Source organism: Fukomys damarensis, unplaced genomic scaffold (assembly GCF_012274545.1).
Source record: "Fukomys damarensis isolate Sample0158 unplaced genomic scaffold, DMR_v1.0_HiC HiC_scaffold_10, whole genome shotgun sequence".
Lineage (NCBI taxonomy): Eukaryota > Metazoa > Chordata > Mammalia > Rodentia > Bathyergidae > Fukomys > Fukomys damarensis.
The window spans coordinates 19,277,074-19,284,945 of record NW_022900922.1 but is presented as its reverse complement, the minus strand read 5'-3'; positions in this window follow the sequence as shown (position 1 = coordinate 19,284,945).

Below are 7,872 nucleotides of genomic sequence, written 5' to 3'. Positions count from 1 at the left end.
GAAATCTCTTTTGTGGAAGTCTCTCAAGTGATTTGAATGTTTCCTTTCAAATTCAGCCAAACCCAAGGAAATTCTTTGTCACGTGTCTCAAGTCATGCTTCCTCCCCAAATTGGCCCCAAATACAACCCCAAGAAAAAACAGCAGGCTAGTGTCCCTGTTCTATCCATACGCACAACACAGGAGGAATGCACTGGTTCATTTCTCATGCTTAGTCCAGCTTTTAGAAGTTTCAAATACAGTGGTTTCTCTTTGTTCTAAGTAGCTATGTTGTGCATATGATAGATACGGCATTAAAATGTCTTCACACATTTCCTTTGTCACCTGTACAGAATCCCTGGCTGATCAAGGCTTCTTCCTGAGCTCTGGGAACTGTCTCCGTTCTCTAAGAAGCACTTCAAAGACAAAGCCCCCTCCCCCACCAATAATCAAAGAAATCAGAACCTAAGCACAACCTGAAACGGAGACATGAGGTGCTGCTCAATTAGGGAACCACTTGTTGGTGGCAGAAGCACCTCACCTCCTCTGGCTGCCTTCTGGAAGGTTGATGGAAATATAAATAGAAGAGTGACCATGGAGGGTGAAGACCTGGGCTATCCGATTTGTCAGCTTTCAGTCACCTTGTGCAGAAGCAGAATTGTTTCCTCTCCTCATCACTCCCTCCTCTTTGCTGCTTAGCTTACCCAGAATACAAGAATTTCTTACTATCTTGGGCATCCTTATGGCCACTTTCCTGTGATGTTTTGTCTGCTAGAATCTGACTGAAAAGTGCTTCTGTTCCTCCTCCCATTCTCTCCCCCCAGAATATGAGTGATCTTGACACTTATTTTTTTTAACATTTCTAAACAACTCAGGCTCTTCCTGCCAACTCCCAGTTGCTCTCTAAGCCTTTTTAATCCACTAGAATGCAAACTAATCTACTGAGAGAAGGGCACCAGGCCTGGCCTGGAAGCGAGAGCTAAGAATGTCAGAGTGGGGAAAATGATAAATACACCTGCCGCAGAGAAAGGGAGAGCCAGGCAGCCTCAGAAGCCCAGGAGGTTATTTAATGTACAGAGATAGAGAGGATGCTCTCCAGAACCCTCAAGTGCACACTGCATGGAGGTGATTTGTCCAGAAAGAGAAATGACAGCTATTAATAATGTGCAGAGACTGGAGGAGGCTGTGCTTGGGAAGACATGGATATAAGGAGCAAAAATGTGTCTTTGTCCTCTCAGACAGTCTTCCTCAGTTTGTTCCAAGGTTATGTAAGTGACTGGTGCATGCATGCTATACCTTAGAGCTGGGGAAGGAGGGAAAAGGCTGCCTCTTCTATGGGATTAAACTAAAAGATGGCTGGTCTAGAAGTGAAAGGCAAAGGTGTCTTCAGTTCTCTCAACTTCTCTCTGACCAAGAGTGGTGTGCTGGGAAAAAGCATTGAGTTTCTTTAGTTAGAATTGAATATTGTGAATTTGTTCTATCATCTTTTTGCTTAAGTCAATTAAAACACACACACACACACACACACACACGCACACACACACTTTTATGGAGATGTGCATGATCGCATGCTTACACACACCACTGTTGATTTCTTCCAATTAAAGATGATGTCTTTGGAAATGAGAACTTGGGAAAGGCTTAAGCAAGATGTGTGGAGACTTTCAAGTTTGTGTTAACAAAATTTTTCTAAGATTATAAACTCCTAGGAAGCAGACATGATATCATGTTACCTTCTTTTAAACCAGAAAACGTAGAATTACCAAGAGTTACAGCGTTGAGAACAGTGACACTAGTGACAAGATAGCTTAAATTGTTAAACCCAAATTAAATTATGACTTAAGCAGTGTAATCATTTTCTTGGAGGAAAATGAAAACGGTTTATACTTAAATTGATGGTGACAGACTGAATACCAAGAAGGAGCTTGTTAGGCACTTCAGGAATATTGAGCTTCAGTAAGAAAGCCAATCTTTCCCCTCCCATCATCAGAGATAAATCAACCAGTAGCAAGGCCACATGTGAAGTCAGAGACTCCAGCTCTTTCTCTTTATTTCCTTCCAAAGGGAATGTGGCTATGGTTTTATCATTATCACCTAAGCCAATAATAATAGAATCTAATGAAAGCAATGCATCCTTAAAGGATTTTCTTTGTAAGAAACTAATTTAAAAAGTATAACCTGATTTCCCATATTATTTTTTTGATAAAAATATCACAAGTGTGTGCTTGGCTGCAAAAAGCAAATGTGCAAAGTATACTGAAGTTTGTGTTATAATCTTAAACAGAAATGAATTTTACAGAACATTCTCTAATATTAAAAATGTTAGTCACCCAGGCATGATGTCACATATCTATAATACCAGCACTCCAAAAGCTGAGGCACGAGGATGACAAGTTCAAGGCAAACCTTGAATGAGATTCTGTGTCAAAAACCCCAAAATATAAATAGATTTATAAAGACCACAGATAGATTTTTCATTCAATAATTATTTTCTTTGAAACTGAGGTCAATACTATTTCAAAGTTGCAATGTAGTCACACATCAGAAAGGAAATATTTTTGTCACTTCATATTTCTATAGTGAATGAGACCAGTTGATTTGCCACTGAAGTTAAAAAACAAACATCTGGTGCAGTGTATTAGCAATTTTTGCAAATTCTAGATCTGAGCATTAATGAGATTTGATCAATGCCCAAGAAGACTGGCACTTGAGCAACCTTCAAAGCTTTCCATTTCTGAGTTCTTTCCAGAGAGAAGTTTGGCTAGGAAAAACAAAATCAAAGTGGCTTTTTGCAAAAGAAAAGGAAAATCTGAAAACAGATAGAAAACTACGATTTAAAAAATTCCATGGTGTCTCCCAAATCAGCCTTGGTTTTGAGTTTCTGAAAACAAAAACTAATCTTGAAAATTAAACAAGAAGGACTACCTTATCATAATGACATTTTATTCCCTGTGATCCAGAAAGGATGAATTCCACCACCTAATACCTAGGACTATGCCTTCACAAAGTTCCTAAGATAGTCTATAAGAACTATATATCCAAAACTGAATCTATGAAATTTTTGAGGAATCATATCAGATTTATATAAGACATTCACTGGAGAAATATCATGGTATTCATCAAACTCAAAACAGAGTTAATGAAACACTTACTAAGTCTGCAAATTAAGAATCCAGAACAGCCAAGGTAAGAGCTCAGAATACAAAAACTATGCATCCAATAAACCTAAATAAAGCCTTATGAAATTACATTGCAATATTTTAGAATCATCATGACAACTTGGTTTGTCAGCAGCCATTCTACATTAATTTTGGAGAAAAAATGTTTTCACAATTAAATTATGATTAGGCCTAGTCGTCGTCTTCCAGGCCAGCTTGGGCATGTGGAAACATAGCTCCATTTTTGCCTCCAGTCACAGTTGAGACCTCAATGGTCCCATGTTGCTCAAAGGCAAGATTATATCAGCTGAAGACATCCTGAGTGTTTGAGGAGAAAGGTGTTACCTGGAGGGAAAAATTCCTTATCGGCTTAACTCTCACCTATTATAAGAATGTCTTGGCTCATCTAACTATCTTAATCAATATAAGATCATCAGCAGCATAAAATCTTCATGGTCCTAGGATTACCAACACCCTCTGAGACATCTGATACTTCCTCTGATTATAAGATCCTTCTCAATTTAGGATTATCACCACCCTCTAAGTCACCTATTATTCCCTTTGAACCCAATAAATAGTGGAAAGCTTGGGGTGTCCTTTGCTGCCCAGAGCAGCACTGATCAGACCCAGAATGCAGCTTCTTCTCTAAGTCTCATTTTCTGTCTTTATTTCTCCATTTGCCTTGTGTTGTCTTGGCTCACAGGAGATCAGGACCCACTGCAGGGGTTCTGATAACATCCCCTTTCCCTATTCCCTACATTGGTACATGTCTCATAAGATGTTATTTACATATTTACATAATATATATGAATCTTATGTTAATCTATCTCAGCAATGTTATTTAAAAATCATCCAATAAAAATTTCACTCTAGATCATTTGAACAGTTTAGCGACCTTCTCTGTACTGAGATCAAATTTTTAAACTCATTAATAAAAAATGTCTTATCTAGATGAAAAGGAAATAATTTTACTGAAGGCATTATATGTGCTTTAGGAATTCAAGATAGACATTAGGAGTATCACATTACTTTTGATTAGTGAATAGCATATTCTCGAAGATAATGTGCTGTTATTCACCTGCCTGTTTCTTTCATTTCGTGTGTCATGCAGACTCCATAAAATCCCACTGAGCATTTGTTTGATATATTTCTAATCAATGAAATCATCAGAGAAAAATACAGCACACAACAGTGGGACAATTAATATTTTAATATGCCCTTACTTCCTTTTAATGGTGTATGAAGTTAAATACAGACTTATTTGTATCAAAAATAAACCAGTCCTTAGGTAAGACAAAACAGCTTGTAAGTAGAAGCAATGTTAATCCATATAAACAGAAATTGATGACAGTTTGATCTCCCAGTTGCTACTGTAATATGCTACATATATGGTTGTAGCTTAGATTCATTCAGATTCAAGAAACACAGTTCTTTAAAACCTGAGATTACACTGTAGTGTACAGTTCAACTCAGACGGGCATCACAGTAGTTAAGAACACATCACCTTACTAACATGTGATGGAAAGCCAAAGCAACATCTGTAAGAAATTTATAATTTGATAAAATCCAGAGCGTAATAATAATCATGTTCTGGTAAAGGTGCAGGGAAATAATTAAAAGAATTTTCTACATCCAGAAAATACCACAGTGGCAGCACTCACTTGTTTGCCTGGGCTACTAAGCGGCTTCGGGCCTGGGGTCAGTCATCGTTCATTTGTTCTCCACCATTACACAAATAAATATGTAGTTTTACATGAAGAAGAGACCACTTGCAAACTTCCATTCAGTACACATTCAAATGCCTCTTCTCAAGCGCTGCTCCTCCTTTGCAGGGATGCAATCGTTTCTCCAGCCACCTTGTTATGAAACTGGAGCCACATTGGAAGGAGTGTGTGGCTAAGGATCTAAAAAGGTTTGAGATCAAGCAGTAACATGGGAAATTGCCTTTGATTCGATAATATGCAGAAGAGTGAGACACGACTTGCATAAATCATGATTATAACAGTTTTAATATCTTAGGTATGAAAAGTATCCAAAATACATTAGAATGGCTTTGGATGTTTTGCTGAGTTGGTAAAGCTATATAATTTCATTTTTTTGACATTTTGATGTTCAGTGTTGCCACTTTTTCCTATTTAGTGTCTATTATTTTTACATATTTACTTCCCTTTAAAAAGCAAAAGGTATATCATATTATGAAGTATATATAATTAACATTAAAATGTATACATAATTATTTTATATGGGTTTTTCTTTACTGTTAAGTAGGATTAATGTGTTTCAAATTTATGATTTTCTTGGCAATTTTACTTCCAATCCTAATAAAGCTTCTCATCAAAGTAACAGGATAGGCAGTTGGTTTTAAATTTCTCCTTAACCTGGAAAAACAACAAAATATCTCATAGAATCCAATAAATGAAAAAGACTTAAAAGACTCAAATTTCTAAACCAAAGGGCAAGAATAAAAATATCTAAATTTGCTCTTGGAACCAAAGGACAAAAAGTTAAAGAAAACAACATTAATATGTATATTAGGTACCTCTGGCACCTTCATATTTGAGACAGAAGGTCCACTTAGTGGCAGAAACAGTTAAACAACAAACAAGCAATCACAGTAGGATTATGAAGAGTCACTTTCATGTTTTAAAATATATGGTGTTATAATGCTAATTCAATACAAAAATCTTCCCAATTAGCCATTTCAGTAAAATGGCAAATTAACTAATCTCTTATTGTAGAAAGTGCCATTTTCACAATTTAATAAAACACAAATCCATTATAGCAAATAAGGTTAATATGAAAAAAATACCATAGAAAGTCGTAAAAATGAGACTATGTAATGTGCTAATGAGTCCTCTGAAAAAGTAGGTCATTTTCGCATTGCAGTGCCATTGCTCTGAAACTCGTTGAGAAAGAAATATGGAGTAATAACACCCCAAACATGGAAACAAATAGTCATCTGTGAATTCATTTTGACTCATAAACCTCTATGCATATTCATATATATGTGAATATATATATAATTATATATACAATTTATTATATATATATAATTGTCTTTCAAGAAGTGCTGATAGCCCAGGACTCAGGAGGGAAAATTAAAAGATTATCTTGTCGTCTCTAAATTGAGGTGATTACACAAATGTTCTCACCCCCTGCACTGTGCCCACTCATCCTGTTATTTTGTCATCAATTGAGCTATGAGATTCTGATAAATTCTTTGTGCCTACAGAAGTAAAGCGTCTTAATTATTACACTATCCACAATTCCATTCATGTCCTTGCAAATGGCAGTGTCCCCTTTCTTTAGGCTAAACACTATTCCGCCATATATATGTACTGCATTGTTTTACCCCTCTATCCATTTATGACCCTTAAGTGATTCTATATTTTAGCTATTTTGAATAATGCTGCAACAAATGTGGGATAGTAGACACAGATATATTTCTATGGAATGCTGAGATAGATTACTGATGCTGAAAAAGATTATTGGATCATATGGTAGCTTTACTTTTAATTTATGAACTTCTATACTCTTTTTCATAATGGATATAGCTCTTTATATTTACATCAACAATGTATAAGCGTTTCCTTTTCTTCACACACTAACAACTCTTGTTTCCACTTATTATTTTGGAAATAGACATCCTGACTGGTGGAAGGTGATATTTATGATGATTTTGATTTATGGTTAGTCATGATGCTCTCCTTTTTCACATGCCTATTGAACATTTTTATGTTTTTAGAAAAATATTTGTTCACTTGACTATTATTATGATATTTGTAGATTTGTTACTAAGTTCTTTGTATCTTCTGGATATTAACACCTAATCACATAAATGATTTGCAAATATTTCCTCCCAGTCTGTAGGATGATTTTTCATTCTATTCATAGATTTCTTTTTTGGGCAGAAGCTTTTTCATTTTACATATATCTTCTTGTTTGTGTTTACTTTTGCCTGACTTTTGGTATAATATTCAACATAAAAATATTATCAAGGATCTTTCCCCTTATTTTTGTCCTAGGACATTTATAGCTTCAGATCTTACATTTAGGTTTTTATTCATTTTGAGTTGAGTACTGTATGTGGTATAAGGGTAATTTTCATTTTTTTAAATGTGGATGCCCAGTTTTTCTATCACCATTTATTGAAGAAGCTATCCTTTCCCCCATTGAATTTTAGGAGTTAAAATAATTAGTTGACTATATATTATTGGGCTTATTATTTAGGGGAACAGTATTTATTTTGTCTGTTTTGATGCCAGTGCCATACTGTTTTGTTTACTAAAGTTTTGTGATATAATTTGAAATGAGAAAATATAAATATGATGCCTTGAACTTTGTTTTTCTTTCTCAAAACTATTTTGGCTATTTGGAGTATTTTGTGGTTCTGTACAATTTTTAGAATTTGTTCTCTATTTTTGTGAAAAATATGTTGGAATTTTTATAGGGACTGTATAGAATCTTTATATTGCTTTGGGTATTATAGACAGTTTAAAAATATTAATCATTCAAATTCAAAATAGGAGCTACCTTTCCAATTATTTGTGTGTTAGTCTGCTTTGCGTTGCTTTAAAAAAAACACCTAAGATAACAACCTAAAAGAAGAAAAGTTAATTTTGGTTTATGGTTTCAGAGATTTCAATCCATTCTCCTGACTCCAAGAGAGAAATGTCACCATAAGAGGGAGTGGTGAAGGGAAGCTGCTTACTTCCTGGGAGACATATATATATATAT